A 23,762-nucleotide genomic window follows, 5' to 3' on the forward strand; every position below is an offset into this window, starting at 1 on the left:
AAGCAGTGGTATCAACGCAGAGTGGTATCAACGCAGAGTACTTTCCCCCGCGACGCACTCTAGGAGTCGCCGATATTCCCGAATTGACGCTATATTTTATATATACTTCCGAACAGGATCTAGAATGCTGCCTTCTAGTGCATTTTTTAATTGTTCGTAATCAATGATCGCGCGCTCATCGCCGGGCCACGAAAGTACGAGTATTAATTAGTAGTGTCTTTACGCCGTTAATTATCGTATAACTCTGATCGCGTCGCGTGTACCGACATCGCGATCTCGATTGCATGCACGAAATTGATCTCGTCGGCCGGGAATATCGCGTAACAATTCGTTTATCACCGGTCCCGGTCAGTGCCAGTACTGCCAGTTCCGGGACCCGGACGTGCAACACGTCACGACAAGATGGCCGAGTGGAATGGAGGGAGTCGGCAGCAACCCCCACTACTCCAACTTGTCGCGACGTGTGACGTGTGACGTGTTGCACGTTCCGTAACTGGCACAGACGTAAACGTACGCGAGATTCTCGGCCGACGAGATCAATTTCGCGCGTGCAATCGCAATTGCGATATCAGTACACGGGACGCGATCGGATAATTAACGACGTAAAAATACTAATTAATACTCGTACTTTCGTGGACCGACGATGAGCGCACGACCGTTCATCACAAACAATGCGGAAATGCATTAGAAGGCAGCATTCTAAATTGTGTTCTGAAATATATTCACCAAAATGCAGCATTCGACCGACCAATCAGAGACCGAGGATCTCTTTGTCCTGATTGGTCAATCGAGCTCTTCGCGCGAGGTGAATATATTTCTGAACACAATCTAGAATGCTGTCTTCTACTCTACTGCACTTTTCAATTGTTCGTGATCAACGGTCCGCACGCTCATCGCCGGTCTACGAAAGTACGAGTATTAATTAGTGTCTTTGCGCCGTTAATTATCGTATAAATCCGATCGCGTCGCGTGATCGCATACCGACATGGTGATCGCGATCGCACGTGCAAAATTGATCTCGTCGACCGGAAATCTCGCGTAACGTGTTCGTTTTCTAGTGGCAATTTCGAGACGCAATACGCCAAGGTCGAAGTCGTTTGTGGTAGCGGGAGGGATGGGGAGGGAGTAGCGGCGTACGTGCGACCCTCTCCATTCCAACTTGGCCATCTTGTCGCGACGTGTTGCGCGTCCCGGAACTGGCCACTGACCAGCACCAGAACGAAACGGACCGTTACACGAGATTCTCGGCCAACGAGAAATCAATTTCGCGCGTGAGATCGTGATCGGGAATATCGGCGACTCCTGAGTGCGTCGCGGGGAAGTCGCCATCGTCGTTCGATGAGGCTATGCGATAAGTTGCCCTTGAAAAAAGCGGCGAAGCGAAAATGGAGCATCGGTCGTGCGCGGATAACCTCTCGCGTTTCTCGCGTTTTACCGAAACGCGTCGAAGATTGTGATGATTAAAACCAGGGCGTCGCCGCGTGTCGCGAACAAAAAAAAGTAACGCGAGTGCAAGTGTTTCGAAGCTTCTACGAGGAGGAGGCCCGGGGTGGCATCGGGCAACGACGGAGCAACCTTGTCGTAAGTAGATTTATAACTTGTTTCGTTAATTATTTATTACTTGCAAAATTATAATAATTACTCGTTCATTTCCACGATAACGATTCATTTTACATAAATGTGTAATAAAATGCATAGGATGGATTTTGGATATTTTACTTTTCAAAACTTTTAAACTTTTTAAAAATTAAATTTTATTATATTTTATATAAATTTATATCTAAAAGATAATTTAAAAATTTAATAATATTTATGACGTAATTTTATTAAATATATTTTACGATACGAATAAAAGTTTCATTGCGCATTATTGACTTTTTTAAATATTAATTATTTTGAAAACTATTTTATATACATATAATTTGGGTTTTTTATATGTTATAGATCAACGCTTTGTACCATAGAGCTCCGCTGCTACGCATCGTATCGGTGAGTGTATTGCATGTATATATACATATATAACATTATCTGTATGTACATTATATGTAGATTAATCCAAAACCAGAAATTAACTAGAGCGCAATTCCGAAAAAAGAATTAAGAAATTATATGGTAACTTTATATAAAAAAAGATTTAAGAAATTATATGATTAAATGATATATATGCATCCTTGTTCGGAGTAACACTTAATTGCTATTTTTATTTTTTGTATTTTGTTACCGATTTTATCTCGAATATATGAGTATTTCTTTAAGGTTGATAAACCAAATCTTTTACTAAATCGTCCAAAGTGCTACTCTTTTTTATAATATCAAATTTATAAAGATAATTGATCAATCTCGGAGTAATGAAAAAAGAGTAATGTCAATTTTTTGTCACTAAACTATTAAAACTATTGAACACACAATTCATTATTTTAATTCATACTTTAACGATAAATTTATATTACGAATATTTTATAATTTATAATATTTATTCGATTATTTTCTATGTCAATATGAAACTGTTATTGATAGCTTGATCGCACACAGTTAGTTAACAAAAAGTTAATGTTAGAAACAAGATAAATAAAAAATAAAATTGAAACATGATATTCTTAATTGAAAATTTAACTTGCATACAAAACTGAACTATTTCGCATTATAGAACTAGTTCGTATTATATTATATTTGCGCATTAATTTTTTTAATTATATACGGACAGAAAAAACATAAAATTAAGCAACTCTATAGAAATAGCTCAATATGTACAATCTCGAAATCCATCTGTTACAAAACACAAATATTTTGTCTCTTTGTGACAAAACTCCTGCAGATATTCTTCTTGATATATATATTCCGAAAAAAAAAAAACAAATAGAAGCGAAGGAATTTACTATAATGCAGTAGATTTACAGCGTCGTATACATTGATGTTTTGTGGGAAATTTTATTCTTTTTTTTACACACATAAAATTTTAAACATTCTTACATAGCGATAATAAAACATTTAATTCTGCAGATATTGATATACTGTGGAACAAATGAATAAATTACTCAGCAGTTTTTTTATGTTGTTGCAAATTACGAAAAACAAATGAAATATGAAAGCATTTGAGACCTCAATATTGTTCTTAATGTTCTTACGTTATTGCATTCCGTGTAGTATGCATCCTACAAATGTCGCTTTTATCAAGCTCATATCTTCTAAATTTTGCATCATGGTCTCGAATAAAATATTACTCTAAGAAGCAATTAGCGAAGGTGGGATTTTATTCCACAGGAAATTTAGATCAGATATGTTGTTTTTATTGCGACTTATGTTTGATAGATTTGGACGACAACGATAATCTCTGGGAAAAGCATTATTTTTGGAATCGTAAATGCTTTTATATACTGGAAAGGTAAATTTCTATATATATGTTATCACCTTCGATTTGCTTCAAAATTTACATGAAGCTTCTTTTTGGTCTGTAATTAAGATATATGATGTTTTCAAGCCGGACAAACAATATGCTGTAGTTGGGAAAAATCGTCAAGTGGCATTTTTTCCTAAAGACAACATATTGTTTGCCCGGCATTATTGAAAATATCATATATCTTAATTGTAGACTAAAAGGAAGCTTTATATAAATTTTGAAGCAAATCGGAGATGATGAACGATGATATAGAAATTTACCTTCTTTTCACTTTTTGCGAATCTTTTAATAATATTTAGTAGATTAAATTATCTAATTAAATTATCTAAATTATATTTAAATTAAATATTCTAATTAAATATAAAAATGTTTGGAGAACTACCATAGTAATTTTTCTATTTATATATAGAAAAAAAATTATTATATGTATATAGAAAAATAATTATTATTAATCCACATTCATATCTTTGAGATTATGTCTAGTGTTTAACTTGGAAATTTTTTAATAGAGAGAGAGAGGGGGGGGAGATCTAAAAATTTCTGTGTTAGACAGAAGTATGATAATTCAATGTTTCAATGAGGTTTTGCTGTAATGGCAATCAAAATTTGACTAGTTTAGATTCTTGAATTTGCAATTTGACACTAAATCAGGTCCTATTAACAAAACCATTATTCGGAATGTAGATGAGTCGATCAACCATTATCAAATGATCATTGAAAGCTATTTAGCACACACAACGCGCATAATTATTCATAGTTGCGCTGGCGCTACTATTAGCTTTGTTCTAGTTTGATTTAGAAACGATCGATCACTCTCTGTATCGATAGCAATGATACACACACACCATCTCTGCCCATAATCAGATTCATTATCTCTCTCAGCATCATTATTAGCACCGAATATTATTGAGATTTTCAGACGAAACGGAATATTGCGTCTTGCGTCTGTATAAATCGCCGATAATAAAAAAATACAAGTTATAAATTTTATGAGAATTACGAGAAAATTTATATAGGGGAATGTTTATAAATTAATACATGTTGTTGCAAAAGAATTTGATAGATTAAAATAAGTTTAAAAAGTAAAATTTTATCTTACTCCGTAATATAAGTAATATAATATATATTATTCGTTATCATAGAGAGAGAGAGAGAGAGAGAGAGAGAGAGAGAGGAGGGGGGATGTTTAATAACGAATTAAAATTAATTTGTAGGAATTTAATTCTACAACATTGTGCACCTCATTTACGGGATTTAGGGATTTTCACGTTTTCGTGAGGAGATTCTCACCGGGGTTTCCGAGGTATCACGGATCCAGAGATCTCCCGCTTTTCCATCTCTGACGTTGAGCCGCGAATGTTCGGGGAAACGACAAGACCGTCTAATGAGCAGACTAGACACACCGTACACAGCGCGGATCCGTGAATGGGAGATAAGCTTAAGTCGACCGTCACTGGTTGCTCGTCGTCGTCTACGACTATTCGCTATATATCCAACGCCATTCGTGTACACCATACACCGTACATCGTCATGCAACACACACACACACACGCAGAATATAGTAGGTGTTGTAGCGTAGCAGTTGCGTTTCCAGACATATCTCCTCCAGGCACTCTGGTTTATTGTTGGTTCCTCGGCGTTTCGCGCTATCTTCCGTTACCTGGCATCTACCGGTCGGTTGATTTTATAGTAATGCAGTTGAGAAAAAACAGCGTTTCGGTAATTTTAATCGCACTTACAATTAATGATAGGATAGTATCTCTTTGACAGAGAGAGAGAGTCTCCAGAATCTTATTATTTTCAATGTACTACAAAGTTTCGAAAAGACTTTTAGAACAAATGAGGCATGTGATCTTGTGTCTTTTAGTAATAAAAAATATATGTATATGTGTATGAAAATCAAGAAACCCTAGTTTATTCTCCGTATATTTTTAGAAAAAATTAATTCATCATATATATATATATATATATATATATATTTTTTTTTTTTTTTTTTGTGTGCAAATATATGGAGGTATGTAAACATTCTTCTTTGTGCAAAGTATAGTATATAGAATGCTGAGTTTTAATGATTCTTGGACGAATTTAAAATTGATTTCCCTACGAGAGAAAAATGTCAGAGTTCTGTGTGTCTTACTGTGTACGTCAAAGAGAGGAATTGTCATTATTATATGTATATAATAATAAAATATTAAAATATAAATTATTTTATTTTTGATTATAATATTATTATTTTATTATAATATTAATATTAATTAATTAATATAAAGTTTCAATATTTTATAAAACTATAACCATTTTATAAAATTAATATAATAATTTTATTAAAATTAAAGAGCTAGATGTTTTTTTTTAATATTCTACATTAAATTATATTTAAATAAACAATTTAAATTGAATATTAAATTTTTTGTAGAATAAGAATGCTGCAATTTGTTATATTGAAATTCTAAAGATATTAAGATTTCTACGCACTATTCGGTGATATGTTTGTAAATACGTTTGAGTCTTGAACGCCAGATATAGGCAGATAGTTTCACAGTGATAGTTCCGTATTTCGCGAGAATGAAAGGGTTAGAACTAGAGAACCCCTCCCCCAACTAGCAACACGCGGTAAACTCAACTGCAACTCGGTTAGACAAACGCCCCGGGCACCATTGACATGAACGACGTGAGGTAGAGAGGTGAGGTAGAACAGCAGAGAAGGACGTATAATCAGAGCTCTTTTAAACTTTCTTAAATATATTTTTATATACATATGTATATGTCACATAAAATACATCGTTATCGGAGAAATCTATATATCTTTATTGGGTTATTAATATATAACACGTTATTGTCTTTGAATTACAAATTGGCTAATGGCTAAAAAAAATTTTGCTTTATAAAACTTTGAGAAAAGTAGAGAATTTGACAAAAGATCACAAGTATCAAATTCTAATTCTTTTTAGCATGTTTTCAGTGTCTGTTCTGTTTTTTGTTATCTAAAAAAGTAAATTATATTTTTTATATTTGCGAGCTGATTTAATTATTGTAGCTGCATAATAATTAGATCGCTCCTGTATAAAGCGTAAGAAAGAATCGCAGGTTATTTTGACAGCAGCACGAATCATTACTCGCGTGGCTTATTCGCGATTACTAAATGTCAAAATACATCGAGAGAGTGCCCACACAGTTTAGTCTCATAATTTTCGAGTTTATAGATAGACGATCAGATACGTCCCGCGAAATGACTAACAGCGGTGCGCAAAAGTCAAAACACTCGTTTGCGTCGACGATGCGTATTATCTCATCGTATGGAAAATCGAACGTGTCAAATCACAGCATCACAGTATCCTCTATAAATTATTACCAGTGGCATCCTGATGCCATAGTCTCGTATATGAATGTTATATTTGTTTCTGCTAAAACGACAAGTTTGTAGGAAAGAAAGCATTTTTTTTATCGGGAATTAAAATTAATTTGCGCGCGCATGTGTGTCTTCTCTTTCTTTCTTTAATTCAAAACTGCATTTTATTTGTCTCTTCAGAGTCAAATAAAAAAATGCTTTATTTTGCTAAAAGTTTTGTTAAGAAAATAACATTTATTTTTAAGAAAATATCTCTTTCATAAAGAAAGGAAGAGAGAGAGAAAGTTTATTCGATAAAGTTTCAACGAAATAACTACAGAGAAACTACAAAGACAGTACAGAAATGGAAAAGGTTCCACAACATTTTCTAGTTCAACTTTATTTTAATCATCTGCTATATAACGTTACATTTCCATTTTTTTTATTATTTGTATTCTTTATTAAGAAGGATAAAGAATGCTACGTTCCAACTAGGAGTCTTGGAAAGTATGATTGATAGCGCGACGCGGATTTTTTACGCCAGCAAAATATAACGTGATATATTTTCATATTTTCTTTCGCGAATATCATTTATTACGCGCATGAAAATGGCGCAACGGTTTGATCCTAATGGTTTTATTATCCGTCGTCGCTTCTATTCCGTTTTCACCTCGTCCGTTGCATATATATGTCCATTCGAGACATCTGTCTATCTGTTACACGGAGTAGCGTGCTTTCTCTGCGTATGCCACTCTCTGCTTCATCCATATGCAATCTGTAAAGTAGCCGTAACATTATCCGCCATAGGCGGAAATGGCACATCATAGACGTTGACAGTGCGTGCTTATAATCTGCCCAATTAATTTGCCAATATCCCTTTAAATGGAAATATGCCCGCGTGTATACCGATTACATGCTACGATTTTGTCTTTCCTTTCAAATCAATAAATCCGAGTTTTGTCGTCTTCTTCTTCTAAAAGTGTTTATTGTCACAATTGAAATTTTTAGGAATTTTAATGAATCATCTTTCTTTATAGGCTATATACATATATACATTCCATTAACGTTTCTAATTTCAATTTAATCGAACCTTCTCACGATCGTCATTTCAACAATAATTAGCGTTTTATAAATATTTTAGCCTTCTTGCAATCATTATCTCAATAATAATCATTAGTGACATATTTGAAATATTTATTAACCTATTTCTCTCTGTTCTCTGACTTTATAATTGGACTTCTTCATTTTTTCACAATTTCGCTCTGCATTATTTTCTCTCAGTTGTGCGATGAAAAATCCAGAATTATTTTCAAATTATATTTTAGGCCGATTTAAACGTGTATATTTAATAATATCAGAGTTACATACATATGTTATATATTTTTATCTCATTAGAAGCTAATATGTCATCATTTTATTTTGATAAAATATTTGAAATTTTTCAAATAAAAAACGATAAAAATTGAAAACTGTAATGTTTTTATATAATTTTTTAATGTAGGTATACTTTGAATTTTTCATGCACAGATATCGATGCCATTTCTTCTCGTCATTGAAAAACGCGTTTGTTCATTTTTTGTTATTATTTAAGTTTCAAAGGCGTTATCTAATGACATGACGCTAAAATTAGGCACATCGATTAATCCATGACCTAGCGATTTTTCCAGACACGCAGATCATTAGTCAATTAATGTCAGGGTTGTCCGTTGTAATCGCGTGTTAGCATGACGCCCGTCTCGTAACAGAAATGCGTGCTAAACAGTCGATCGTGGAATGTTCATTTCCGCGAGCGTCGTAGGACAATGAACGCTAAACGGATCCTGCCGCAGAGGGTAAGCAGGATACGTCCGACGTACATATATGTACATCCGTCAACTGATGTACATACACGTAGTAGCCTGCAAATGGCAACTTCGGGACGGTTTACGCGCATAATCAGATGCAGCAACGAGCATTCAATTAACTCATGTAAATAATTCATTTGGCGATGAGATGGACACTCGTTTTGGATATTCGATAAAAGAAACAGACAAAGTTTACAAACGGAATCATGTTACAGTTTTTCAATAAGTTTTAGTAGTAGGCAGAATAAATATTTATAAAAAAATTTATAATCGACGTTATGAAATGCAATTATCTTACAATTATCTTTTATACATTGTTTGAGTTCTGTGTATTTTTATAATTTAAATTATAATTTAATTATGTTGATGCAATTGAAATTATATACCTACAAGAAGAAAAAGACCCAAACAAATATTTTTTATTACTTTTATTTTTTCAGTTTTTTTTTTTTTTCGCATGATATATATGAATAACAATGGACGCATTTCGATTATTGTATAAATTATTGTAAATAATGCCGAAAATAAATATTGGAAAAAACATGATTCATAAATAATTTTGTTTAAATAAAATATTTTTTTTAAATATATTTTTTATGTCCTCGAGAGAGGATGATGGATATATAAATATATAAAATATATTTATTTCAACACATGCAATAGTTGATACAAACTATTAATTTATAAGTGATAATTCTAAAAGTTTTATTCTTTTTAATGATATAACATTAAAAAAAAGTTAACATTCAAAATATAATTGCACATTAATTATCTTAAATATTATTTTGAATATTATATAACAAGAAAAATAATCAGAAAAAGCTACAAAGACAAACATATGTAGATTTATTTTAAAAGTTATCATCTTTTATTTTTAGTACTAATTTATAAAAACTAATTAAACTAATTAACTTTATTTAATAAAACATAAACAAAATGAATCCAAGCGACATACGAATTCAATATAAACCATAAAAGAGAAGTAAATAGAATAAAAGTATAAATTTATGAAAATAGTATTATATTTTAATTAATTTCAGCATCTCTAAAGAGAAAGATATATTTGAAATATTCATTTCTGATTTGTATATTAAATAAATTGAATATTGCACAAAGGGTTGCATTTAACATAACACATTGTAATTAACAAAAGGATTATTATTTTATTCGTTTATAATTATAAAAGTAAAAAAAAGTTTGTGTATATTTTTTTACTTTCTTCCTTAAATTTGAAATACTATTTTTTGTCCAAATCTCTGCATAAAAATACATATATACATACATATGCCATTTTCAACGTCAGAGACTAAATTTATGAATTGTTGAAGAAAAGAATGGGCAGATGGCAGATATTCAGTCAGTAATACAAATAACTCAGTTAAAAAAAATATGATATTAACATCTTCTTTTTTTTTTTGTATTATTTTGGCCGACGTGGACGCTCATCCAACAATGACGCAACGATATCGTTGTGCATTTTTCATGAGCGCACGTTGCCAACAATGTCTTCGAGACAGCCAGAAATTATTCAGTCACTCATCCCGCCGTTCTCGATTTATCCTCGGGGTCAATGCACTCTTCACATATGTGTCTATATCACTCCATATCTATGCCACTAACCGCGAATGATATTTAGTAATGTTCTAATGCGAAGAATATAACTCTTGTTCAAAGGTTCACGCGGCTTTATTTATTTCGACACAATATCCCGGAGTATTAATCTTTCATTTCGGTAAATGTCAAAGTTGCATCTATTTGCGATCATTATTGCAAACATATTATTTGCGACACATTCACAATCAGACCCTTTGAAAATTGGCAGAAGTTAACTTTTATCATTATATCTACGTTTTCTATGTTTTCCATGTTTGTTTTTGCCTAAAAAGTGGTTGTAGTCTTTTTTTTTCTCTTGTTTAATATGGTTGATTCTCTGCTCTTTTATCTCGTTTTAAAAACACAAAGCGGCATAACGGGTGCGGTTAAAAAGAGCGCAGATCCAATTTTGCGAACGTCAGGATTTAATTGGTGACAACGCGGAAATTATGAAAAACATAGGAGACCACGCGAAAGAAGCTCGAGCTTAAGTGCCATTTTTCAGTCGGATAAGCATCCGGACCAGTCGCTGGTAATAAGCGGCTGCTTCCTTGTCGCGAAACTCTTCTCTCTCTCTTCCGCGCGCGCGCGCGTTCGTTCGTTCGTTAAAGCGTTGCGATATGTGGCAGCGAGGATTGCGATACAAAACGAGGAAAGAGGAAAAGAGAAAAAAAAAGGGCGGTACTCGAATCAACTCTCGCTCGCGTCCGACGACTATTTGTCACGCGGCACGGTTGGCCGTTTCTTCATGAGGTGCTCGGTTTACGCATTAATCCAGCTAGCTAGATGAGAGAAAAAAAAATTGTGCAAACAGCGCTTCTCTCAACATAGGCAGTCGCTACTTTCTCCTCCTCTCGCTTTATTGTACCTTTCTCCACACCCTTAACGCATGCCTCCTGCAACGCATTCGCACGAGTTTCGGCATGACACGCAAGCTCGTAATTAAGCCGAGCTTTAATTTATCGCTTGTAATCCGTAATTGTCAACGACGGGAATCTAGAAAAGTGCGATGGGAAATAATAATGCAAATTCGAGCAAACACGACGGAACCGAGAGGGACAGACTTAACGGTGATTAATAAATGCTGGTGAAGGATCTATCAAATATACGGTAATCGCCAAAGCAAACGAATTAATTCAACAGATTGAAAGACGGGTAAATCTTGACGGCCATTAATTCACCGGATCGGAGCAAAATTCAATTACGGTGGATTGAGTCGACTATTGCGCTTTTTTACATATCATATGTATTGTAGCTCTAGATACATTTTTTTTTTTTTTAGTTTTTAAATTTCACGGTGAATGATTCGAGTTTGAATCGTCGTTATTTAATGAATAAATGCTGAAAGGAGAATATAAATGAATGCTTTGATTTAAATGCTCCCTTTAAAATCCATTAGTGTATTCTCCCTCGCTGTATATTTATTCAATTATTCTACTGTTCGAAATTTTTTTAGTCGTCAAAAATTTTAGTTAAAAAATGTTTTTATACTTTTACCGCTCCTATATGTTCACATCGAATCCATTTCAGCGAAACATTAACAATAAGCTGATAAATCAAATCTATCGATGTAAAAGTAATCCGTAACTTATTAATCCTATATACATATATATATTCTATTCAGATGTGTATATTTGATAATAATTTATTTTTATTCCTCTCTGTCTATATACTCTTTTAACAAACATACAAAAAATATAAATCTGAATCTTACAGTCGAGATATTCCGCGTTCTCGAGATGGTTTGTCATCGTAAACGACTATGCAAACGTCACTGTTAAAAATTTTCGATACGATTACACATATTATTCGATTATAGACGTGGCAAGAACCGATGAGATTTTCACAAAGTCGTAAGAAATTAAAGTTTCGCGAAAAAACTAGGTATATGTACCCTATAGCTCTCTCTTGTCTGACTCTCTGTTCCTTTAAAGTCTACCAGTCATGATAAGGATATTGCGATCGCCGAAGGGAAATAAATCGTGCGATATAGGCGGCCGCATGCGGATTTTACGACAACGATGAACTTTAAGAATGCATTTCGGTCTACAAATCGATTGACGTGACGCGACTCCATCCAATTTAATCTGCGTGCGAAATGTTTATTTTCGTTTTTCAAGTACCAGATCCGTAACCCCTTTTATCTTGTTACTGACAATGTATATGAGTAGTTTCTTGAAGAAAACTTTAGTAGCCAAGTGCTTTTAATCGAATAAAATTCGTAGATGAAACCGATCAAAACAATTGGCATAGGTACTTATTACCTTTTTGAAGATATTTACAACTGAAAACATTAATTAACATGATTATCTTGAAATCAAATTGATATATAAATTCTATATAATACATATAATAATAATATTTTGAAATTTATATAAAGATAAAATACGAATAAAAAACGAATGAAAAATTTGGTATATGGTCTGCATGCAGATTATAGAGTTACTTTAGAAAAAAAATAAAAGTTTTAAAACCGTGTATATTTATGGAGGGAGAAAGTTAATTTTGAAAAAAGAACAAAGTATAATATACGGAATGCTGTCAAATTTTCAGTTTTAATTCAGTTTTAATTATAATTGTACATTTTTGACTCCTGATTCTTTCTTTTGAAACGATATATATTAATCCCGCTGTTTCACGCATTTTTTTCTATATACAATTAGTACATCCGAGATTAAACGCGTCTATAGGTATTTTATAGAGGCGATGACGCAAACGTCTCGACATACTCGTACAACGCGAATGCATCATGTATGCGTGCCAACTCGTCTATCTGCATCGTAAAAGATTTCGGTCAGTTTGCAGTGGAAAAGATGATAGGGAACGAAAGAGAGCAATAGAGAGATTCGTCGAAACGAAAGAATAAACCAGAGCGTAAACATAAATAGAGAATCATCACGGGCCAAATGCAAGGAAGCAGATGCGTGTATTATGAGAAAGAGAGAAAGAGAAGTACTTGTATATGTATAGTGTGGTTCAAGCTTCAGTACCGCCGGTCATTTACCTCCGACTTTTGGCCGCCATATAAGCCGATGGGTCTCTACTCATTTATTTTCGTTGCACTGGCTTGCACTTTTCTCATTTAAGACGAAGTGGACGATTGGATGTTTGGATGTTGCGAAAAGAAAGAAATCATAAAGCGAATATATCGCGATGTGTCGGCGCTTCGAATTAATGATAGGAGTGTATTTAATATTTAATATTTTCGAAAAAAATTTATTTTAATTTTGCGTTTGAAAATTATTTATAGGTATCTTTAATTGCATCTTTTAATCACAATGTGTTTTCTACTAAATAGACATATTTATTTGTCGTTAATTGTCGAATTTATAAAAACGAATATAAATATGTATAAATGTATATAATTGAAACGCTGACATATACATATAATACATAACAATAATTAAGATATATGGCAAAAAATTATATTAATAAGTTTACTCACACGGAAAGTGTTTAATCCTTTATTTAAAAATTTTTAACCGTACACGAAAAGTTCTACGTTATATAAAAAGTATGCATATAAAAACAATCTGAAAAAAACTGGTTGCGCGCAAAAACAAACGAACAACACAAAGTAGAAAGTGAAAAACAAAATAGTATAATTAATACACTCCATACTTTCCATTCCAACCCTCTCAATTATCGACACATCCATTTTGTCAGTGTCGAAGTGTAGTTAATGAAAGCGAACGAGTCGGATCGTGCATCCCGTGCGTATCATGGGTTGCGAGAGAAAGAGAGAGAGAGAGAGAGAGAGATATGGTGAAGGGGGCGGATAGGAAACAGGAAGGGAGAGTGAGACACGCATACATATATACATATATGTATATGTACAGAGAAGATCTCTGAACGACGCGACAGAGGGAACGAGAGAAACAGCCTAGCGTAAATTTTCTCTCTCTCTCTCTCTCTCTCTCTACCTCACTCACTCACTTATAGCAACGGACTGAACAAGCACACAAGCGGTAATACTACTCGCGCCAGGCCAAGAGCAGGACAAGAGCGCGGGAGAGCCGGCGCTTGCGGCGTAGCGATGGGACTGGTGGTAGGGGGTTTGGGAGTGGGGGCGGGGAGGGGAGAGGAGAGAAGCGCGCGGCAAGGCAAGGCAAGGCACATACGCCGGTCGCAGCATCCGTTTCGCCGTCGTCGCTGTTAGTTCACTGTCGGGTTTCGTGGCGTGTGGTCGATGACGCGAGAGTGAATCGGGAGCTCGTGCATCCAAGTTCTCAAATTAATCGTCGGGATATAATTACTAGCCGAGTAACCACTTTTACCGTCTCTCGAGATCCCAGAACTAATGACAAGACAGTCGACGAATCGTCGGACGGTTCTTCTCTATTAACCGACTTTGAGGTTAGAGTCAATTGAATTCAGTCACGTAAGCCGCGTGAGTGTCGCTAGATGTGCACCTATCTGTTGTGAACTATTGTGTGTGTGTCGTGAATACGAAGTTATTTAACGCGCGCGATATTCTCGGTGACTGTCTGCACGTTTCATCATAATCATCATCATCGTTATCGTTCTGCGCGAAGGTCAAAGATTCCCGAAGATTCTCTGCGAGAGCGAGTGATTGTCGGCGTCGCGTAAAATCAACACGGGTATGTACAATATTTTTCTCAGACTATATATATCTACATAGAATATGTGCCTAATGTGACACGTGAGCAAATGATATCGTATACCTGACGTAAAACATCATTTCGCACCTCGAGATACTAGATTCGTAGTTCGACTATGCTCTCGAACAAAGTTTCAAAGTTTTAAATAACGTTCTCAGGAAATAAATGGATATTGTGTGCAGCATTTAATATCGTTAACAATGTCACCGTTAATTAGAAAATCCATATTCCCCGAAATGGATGCTGCTTATGAATAATCATAAAATATAATGTAGGTGGATATTGCTAGCATTACAATTAATATTGTAAATTTCGTTATTAAACGTAATGATTTCACTAACAATGTATTACAACTTCCAAATAATACGAGCATTAAATTACAGTTGTTGCAACAAGCAATATTATCGCGAAAATATTTCAATATCTTGCGGCTATTCCAAGCTCCATGACACGCGTACATTTTCGCTAATATGTAGATTGAAACAATTTCGATTTAAAAAAATTATCATAAATAAAAAGTAGAATAAAATAAATATTCATATTCTGAATATTTCTCTCGAAGAATCAATGTTCAATTTCTGCGTGATTATTGAGAAAGAGAGAGAGAAAGAGAGAGGGACAAAATTTCTAAAGCAATTCCGATAAACTAATTTAACAAATGGCAAATCGTTTGCCCCCATATACTGCATCGAAATAATGCGTCGACGTAATGCGTCATATCATCACGTTCGTATATGAGCTATATACTGTACACAGATAACCTCAAAATCACATCTTTCCTTTTCTCGGAGCAACAAGGGTCGCCGTGGTATTGTTTATCTTTCAATGGTTTATATACATACGCGTATATAATAGGGTCTGTCTAGACGTTTCTGTCATTCATTGAAAAACGAGTACCTATGTGTTTTATTCACTTAAACTTAATACAATAATATAATTCCGTTTTTGCGCGATTGCACGATTGTTTTAGTGTTTTTTATCATTTGTTTCGAAATTTGTATTTCGCGATTGAGGAATATACGTATATCGAATATATATTTCGAAGAAATCTCTCCGACAGCGCTTTACGATCGACTGAATGAGGACAGGCTTTTATAACGTATCGCGCGTTTATTCACGGTCACGACGCTCGTTTCACCAGGTAATTCCCATTGTGTGATAACACTGTAATAATTGACAAACGTAAGTAGAGACCACTGCCTCTCCTCCCCTCCTTTTCTTCGTTGCAATAACACACTTCACAATGAGTTATCGATATACGATTATCGCGGAATTATCCGACTGGATAATCGACCTTGAACGAAAACTACTCTGCAGTTTATGCAATTATGTCATGCATTACGTTTCTATAAATAGATTGCTCATACTACATCGACTATCAAACTTAATGAAATATAATAAAGTATAATTTTCGCACGTGCGCGTGCAAACACACATGTACGTATGTATGTATAAATTTTAATTTTAATTGCCGCATATAATGTATACATATATACATACAAATATATTCTAATATATATATATATATTAGAATATTTTAATTAGAATATGGAAATAAAGCTTGGGACTTGTTCTTGCTTTACTCGGAGCATATTGCAAATGTGTCTGATGTCTAATATGCTGGAACGCATTTAACTTGCAGATTCTCAGTTCCTCGTTTTGTTTAAAAGTTTGAAAGTTGTCTTTTTTCTCTTCGAAAAATTAGTGTTCACATTTGCGTTCAAATTACTTATAGTATCATCAAATTTATATCTCAATCAAAGTTTAAAAATATAGATTTAATAAAAAGTGATGTTTCAAGTTGACGCAATTTGAATTTTGTTAAGATCAACTTCAACTTTTTTATTTGTCCGATATGTTATAACATTTTTTTTTTAAATCTCGTGTGGTTTTAACAAAAAAATATTTACAGCGAAATAAAAAATTGAAAAAAAAAACTTTTGGTGCTATAATCCTGTCCTTTTGACGCAACGAGAAAATGTCACTCGCCTCGTAAAATGTCCTAGTTGTAAAAATAACTGAAACAATCCATTTGTATAGGAAGCAGTTTTGACGTACACGATAGACACCGCTGTCATCGGCCGTTATATCATTTCGAGATGGATGTGAGAAAGAATATTGCTTTCTCACACACAACTCTTTTCTCTCTAAATATATATATAACAAATATACATATATAAAACATATACCGAATGCATACCCAATTTTTATTTTATTCACTTTTTAGAGCATCTTTGCGAATGGCGACAGTTACAAATTGATGAGATATTTTCATTTTAAACTCATAATTAATTTTGGATACATTAATGTTATTGTGAATGTTATTGTAATTTTAAATTTAAACTTTGCAAAACATAAGACTATATGTACATTTTTTCATCAAATTTCTAACACATTTTGTATATTCTATTCGTTCCATTTCTATCTTCATATTTTTCGTGTACCGTTTTTTTCCGCGATGTGAGATATATGTATATGTATATACAGGGTATCCATTTTTAATCTATCACCCCTCGTAACTTTGCAGGAAGCGATCGTAGAGAAAAATGTCATGTTTCATACAAAAGTTTTTTGACTTCGAGGGGGACATAAGATGGTGTCATTGGTTTGACTTTGGATAGTCGTTTGAAGATCATATGAAGGTCACCTTTAATTTCTTAAATGGAACCTATTATTTTTCATTGCATATTCTTGTTTTGACATTAAATGTAAAATATCTTGTAAAATATTCAGTTTTCGATAATCTTATCTTAATACTTTTATAGCCGGAATAATGAGACCAATCAATTGGTATAAAGAAAACACATAGTTGCTTTTAAGAAAAAGTATGCAGTTGCATGTTGGAAATTACATAAATTTTTTTAAAAAAATTATCTGTTAAGATAAGCTACACAAATATGAAATTAAAAATAATAGGTTCCATTAAAAAAATTGAAGGTGACTTTTGTGTGATCTTCAAACGACTATCCAATCAGTCAAACCGATGACACCATCTTATGTCCCCTTCAAAGTCAAAAAACTTTTGTATGAAACATTTTTCTCTATGACCGCTCCCTGCAAAGTTACGAGGGGTGATAGATTAAAATTGGACACCTTGTATATATTGTGTGTGTGTGTGTGTGTATATATGTATATATATATATATATATATATATATATATATATATATATAGCTAATATATGCAGAGATTTCGCAAGGGGATAGACTACTCCCTGCACAAAAGTAAAGGGTAAGAGAAAGAGAGAACGACTTTGCGCGCTCGCAGACAGTAAATTATTTCGACGGTGCGGGCAATTCGCCGAGAATTGCGTTTAAAATTTCGTAATACGCTAAAAGTCATTGGATCCAGTTTAAGGTCATTCTCTTTTATGTTTAACTCGATGATAGTCGACGAAACGAGCCACTGAATTCTCCCTACGCGCTTACGACCCCTTATTTCTCTCGTCCATGCTTACCATTTGCCATTTTATTTCCTTTTCCTCTTTTCTGCGTGTTGCCCATCTACACTCTTTTTCCTTCTTTCCACTCGTTGCCTTTCTTCTCACTAGGAACCTACGTTTCCAGCACGTGTCGCTCCTCTTGCTTCCGTTCCCTCGCGTTCGTTACACATTGTCGAGGGCGCGTTTGTGAATTTTACGAAATGTTAAAGTCCCGGAAAGAAGGAGCCTGTCGCTACGATACAGATAACGGCCTTCGGTTTGCATCTCGCGAGCATCTTTCGCTTTCCGCAAACGATCGTACGATTTTCACAATGGCACATTTCCGAGCACATTTCCTTCTTACATCTCGGGTGTAATCACGGGTTGTAAAAAGCTCTCTCATTCACCGTAATCTGTAATACTGTTGTTACTTTGTATTTCTAAGAAATTAAATTTTGGCAAAGTAATATTGCAGCAAAAGTAAGCTTATACCATGTATACGATTTATGATGACAAAATTTGTGAAATATTGATAAGAATCGAAAAATATTATTTGATTAAAATGATAATTTAAATAAAATCTCGTGACTTTATTATACAATAAGATATAATTGCAAAAATATTTTAAACTCTTTTAAAGAATAATGCTTTTCTTTTATATGCGACAAAGTGCCTTTGAAAATTGTTAAAACATTAGTCGACTATTGCAAATTTTTTCTTCGAGCAAATTTTGTCGTGCCTTATAGGTAATTCATGCGAGTATCGATCAGAAGTAAAACGATAGAATTTCCTGTTACGAGCTAATTTCCTTCCATAAAATCGTTTTTTCGTGACGCTTGCACACTTCCCTTGAATGCGGAATTGCACGCGTGACACGCACTTGGTTCTCTTAGTAATTATTCCAATAAAGCTTTGTAGTAAAGGTGATTTGATCGCAGGGGTTGGAACACGCCCTTTTTTATTCGATCATGGACATTTCAGCATTCTATAAAACATAGTCATATTGATCAGAATTTTTTTAATGCTATTGCGTATTTAAAGTATTTAAATTTTGTGAAATTTAAATTAACTATATATAAATACACACCACAATAATTATTAATTTTAAATACTCAATTGTCATTACATTATTAAATGCGTATATGTAGAAGTTAGCAAACTCTACATCTACTAATTACATTATTTTGTTAATAATTTTTATATTGATAAAGAGTTATGGCATAAAATATTTTTGCCAATAAATGATAAAGTTAATTGAACGTGCGTAACTATATAATAAAGGAGACAAGGATACTCTGATATGTCAAAATATGTTTTGTTAAGGATTCATTCCATTCTCGGGTGTGTGAAGTTGGAACCCCTATGTTATGCTATCATAGTTCTGTTAAGAGTTCTGAGTTATTTAGAACCATAGGAAGAGCTCTTGATAATTTTTAGAAATAGTTCCGGTCATTACGATAACGAAAATCAGTTTCAAAAAATATAGGGGTGCCAACTTCACATTTTTTTACACATCGAGTTCCAATAGTTTTGAGCAGAGTTTTAAGGTTCTTTTAAATAGTTATATAGTTCCTGATTATTTTTTGAAAGAGTTCTGCAATTTTTAGATAAAAAAAAGTACCTTCAATATCGAAGATGTTTCTAAAATATCAAGTTCTCGTGAAAAACGTTAGAGTTCGTGATTTTCTAAATGTTTCGTAAAAGTGTATTAATTTTAAAAAATCAATCTCTTCGAAATTATAATAGATAGAGCCATGCGGTTTTCACGTTTTTTCTTGTCTTATCGAGTACGATTCAGAACTCTAACGTCTTTCCCCAGAACTTGATATTTTAAAAATATCTTCGATATTGAAAGTATGTTTTTTTTTATCTCTATGAAAATTGCAAAATTCTTTCAAAAAATAATCAGGAACTATGTAACTATTAAACAATTTTAATTTACTCACCTCGGTTGCTCCTTTGTTGCCTGATGCCTTCCCGGGCCTCTTTCTCGTAGAAGTTTCGAAACACTTGCACTCGCGTTATTTTATTTCGTTCGCGACGCGCGGCGACGCCCGAGTTTAGCTATCACAATCTTCGATGCGTTTCGGTAAAACGCGAGACTCACGAGAGCTTATTCGCGCGCGAATAAGCTCTCGCGAGTCTCGCGTTTTACCGAAATGCGTCGAAGATTGTGATAGCTGAAACTCGGGCGTCGCCGCGCGTCGCGAACGAAATAAAATAACGCGAGTGCAAGTGTTTCGAAACTTCTACGAGAAGGAGGCCCGGGGATGCATCGGGCAACAAAGGAGCAACCGTGAGGTGAGTAAATTTAAATTGTTTAATAGTTACATAGTTCCTGATTATTTTTTGAAAGAATTTTGCAATTTTCATAGAGATAAAAAAAACATACTTTCAATATCGAAGATACGTTTTTTTATCTAAAAACTGCAGAACTCTTTCAAAAAATAATCAGGAACTATATAACTATTTAAAAGAATCTTAAAACTCTGCTCAAAACTATTGGAACTCGATGTGTAAAAAAATGTGAAGTTGGCACCCCTATCTTTTGAAACTGATTTTCGTTATCGTAATGACCGAAACTATTTCTAAAAATTATCAAGAACTCTTCCTATGGTTCTAAATAACTCAGAACTCTTAACAGAATTATGATAGCATAACATAGGGGTGCCAACTTCACACACCCTCCATTCTCTCGTAAACATCCACATATACTTACTCCTCATCTCAGAAGTAACACGCGCTGCAACCGAGAATTTCCAACGGGAAATTTTGAGCACATCATCATTGTATTGGTCACTCGTAAATAACGACTGGCATTGGATCCCGGGAGTAGAGGTCGGCTGCATTTGTCCAAACCACGTGGAAAAAAAAGTTTTTTTCGTTGCGTTTCAATCATAGAACGATGAAAAAAAAAGAATACAGCTGAATGGCAGCGACAATTGAGCTGGCGCAATCGGGGAACAAATCGCAGACCGGGCGCGATTAACTGGAAAAAAAAACCAAAAAAAAACGTTATAATCCTTTTTTTCTTTTATTTTATTTCTCTCTCTCTTTTCTTTTTTTTTAGTTTTTTGTTGCGGTTTTATTGCATTTGTCCATCGACCGGCAATATGTGTTAATTTCTCTACAATTTTGCTTTTCCGTTACGTCAGCGCGGAATGTTATTTGACGCGAACAAACTTTTTGGTGTATTCAACCAATTATTTCTTTCCATAGGGGCGTAGCTATTTTCGTTTTAATCGTTTTCGTGCAACTTGTTTTAAAGCATTGCGTATAATCGTAGTAATACTGACGAATCTCGCGGTGCGAGATCGAATCTTTTTGTATTTCGATATATACCTATTTGACCAAGCGACCAACTAGCATACAATATGTGTAGATAAGAGAAAAAAACAATATAATATTTAATATAATATTAAATAAATCTTTCATCTAAAATTTTTCAAATATAAATAATTCAATTTTTATATTAAATAATTAATCAAAGTTTAATTTAAAAATTTTAATCAAATAATATTATGTATAATATGTAAAAAAGTGTCTTGTAACATCTTACGACTTATACTTGGAGAGAACTCGCACAACTATCGCATAGTTCGTTATTCGTTCGTTGTAAACGTGAAACAAATTGTTGTGTTTCTCATCGCACTCGCTTCGATTTCAGTTCTTCGTCTTCACTCCAAGTCGTTTGACTTGCAACTTTTGTTTCCGCATTTAAAACGAAAATTAAGCGGCGTCCACCGACGAGTGTGTACCGTTTGTATCTCGCCATTCTCGTCTTTTCTCTTGTTTTTAGTTTACGTAAAGCACAATTTAACTCGATCTATGAAAATGCGAAAATCTTGGTGAAACGTCTCGCAATGTCTGGTCAATATTAATCGATGCGAAGTAAATCGAGCTTACGTTTTGATAAGACGAAAATAATAATATACAATACGTATATATATATTACAATGAAAAATTGAAGGAATGTCAGAAACTCGGCGCGAGAAATAAGCAACGAATTTAGTTTATAAAGTGTACGAATTTCTATATTTCGGAGTCACAGAGATTTTGATTTCGAAATTATTTCAACTCATTTTTAAACACTCACATTCTCTCTTTTTTATTAAATAGTTTTCACAATGTATCGCGCTGTATTTGGCGGCAAATTTAAAGAAATATATATACGCAAACGAAGATGATGAGGGTTTCTGACAGACGCAGATGGTCATACACATTGCAGCGAGATGCATCACATTGCGTTCGAACCGCAGAGAGCGATGCACGCTCACAGGCAGATCGTGTAGCGTGACTTGAGACTTTGGGAATTCGGACCGCGAAAGCAATAACCCACCGTCATGGAAATGGTTCGCTACTGTCAGCCGCATACACGACCGTCGCCGTCGCGCGTTATATGCACTCGGCGCGCGTTCTACGGCCTTTCGTCTAAAGACGTGCAGTCGCAAATTTCACGTATCGACATCGGAAGTGCACGCGTATGCATACACAGTTTTGATATATGCGGCGCGAAAAATCGATACACTTCGCCAGTGCGATCCGCAACATTTATACGCAAATAAATGCGATACGTCGCGCGTTCATTCAGTTTGAATAAAAATTGAGAATTCGAACGGTGCGGCGTCTCCACATTGAGAGCTACCCCCTTTCGTATAACCCGAATAAAATTGCTGGTTTGTTTATTATACCGCGTGTACCCTCTCTTATCTGCTTTCATACAAATTTGAAATAAAGATTCAAAAGTACAAACGTGGATCAGGTTTATATGTAAATAAAACATTTTTTAAGTCGTAATATTCTTGAAGAAAAATATACTTTACGGACGGAAATGGATATCTTTAAACATTAACTATTTACATGCATATATGTATAATAGTACGTTCCCTATTAATATAACAAATTGTATAAATATAAATATTAATATCTTAAATATTTTTCTCTTTGTTAAATGTTTTGATATAAATATAAAATCTACAGGCAAATAAAATGAATGAAATCGAATGAAATAAATAAATATATACAATATATAAGAATAACGTGTGTTTATGAGAAAGAGTTTGATACAATAATGTTTAAATATCTAATGCTTAAAGCTTAAATTATAGAAAGAATCTATAATATTTGTATACGAGTATTTGCATAATGTATAGTCTTCGCGATTTGTATACACAATTATATTTTGGACTTTACAAATTTTTACCATAAGATGCGATGTAAAGTTTCTCACAGAATGGATTGAACTGTCTCAAACTTTTTAATGACATAAAACATAAAGTTTAAATAACTACTAATTAAATTGCATTTATATGCACACACAATTATATTTTCTTTTCTTAATTTTTTTCTAAAAAGAATACTCTCGTTATATTTACATATAATGCTCGATTTAAATTTATTCTCGCACATATATATAAAATTGCGATTGCATTCCGATGTTTATTCATAGTGAATGACAGATTTTAGCATTTTAATATTGGGATAGTTTAAATGATCCTTTCAGAAAGAGAGATGTATACTCGCGCATGCAAAGGCGCGAATGCGTAGAGTTAGGGTGA

General features: G+C 33.8%; 1 protein-coding gene across 3 annotated transcripts in view; it reads left to right on the top strand.

The window, feature by feature from the left end:
- Positions 1 to 23,762, top strand: part of LOC145937704 (prolyl 4-hydroxylase subunit alpha-2-like) — a 155,091-nt gene that overhangs the window by 57,941 nt on the left and 73,388 nt on the right. The window contains exon 1 of one of the 3 annotated variants that reach the window (XM_083040983.1): positions 1,969 to 1,989. The exons of 1 other annotated variant lie outside the window; for it this stretch is intronic. The gene's annotated coding sequence lies outside the window, so the exon portion shown is untranslated. Of the gene's footprint in view, positions 1 to 1,968; positions 1,990 to 14,287; positions 14,764 to 23,762 lie in introns of those variants that run through there. One more of the 3 variants, XM_083040980.1, reaches the window with a different exon arrangement.

This window comes from Prenolepis imparis, unplaced genomic scaffold (genome assembly GCF_030444845.1).
Source record: "Prenolepis imparis isolate NDT839.2.m4 unplaced genomic scaffold, iyPreImpa1.0 SCAF_6, whole genome shotgun sequence".
Taxonomy (NCBI): Eukaryota; Metazoa; Arthropoda; class Insecta; order Hymenoptera; family Formicidae; genus Prenolepis; species Prenolepis imparis.